Raw genomic sequence first — 308 nt, forward strand, 5'->3', positions numbered from 1 at the left:
CTTTATTCTAGGGCTTTGAAGCTTGGTATACTTGACCACATCACTGAGTCTTCATGTGGCTCATGTAAAGGTTGGCGAGCAAGCGAACTTCAGTGAGTCTTCACAGAGGGCTTTCTAGACGTTCTCTTCCTAAAGATGAAGGAGCAAACAGAACCCAGCTCGATATTTTTCTTAGATCAGACACATTGAAGAGAGAAAAAGGAACAGCTCACTGGGGAATTTTGAAATGCCCTTGAAGAGTGTGAAATTAATAAATGTATCTCCAGGCTTTTTAAAAGTGTCTTCTGATGTATGAAAAATGCCTGTGC

Source organism: Mus musculus, chromosome 1 (assembly GCF_000001635.26).
Source record: "Mus musculus strain C57BL/6J chromosome 1, GRCm38.p6 C57BL/6J".
In the NCBI taxonomy this organism is placed as follows: domain Eukaryota; kingdom Metazoa; phylum Chordata; class Mammalia; order Rodentia; family Muridae; genus Mus; species Mus musculus.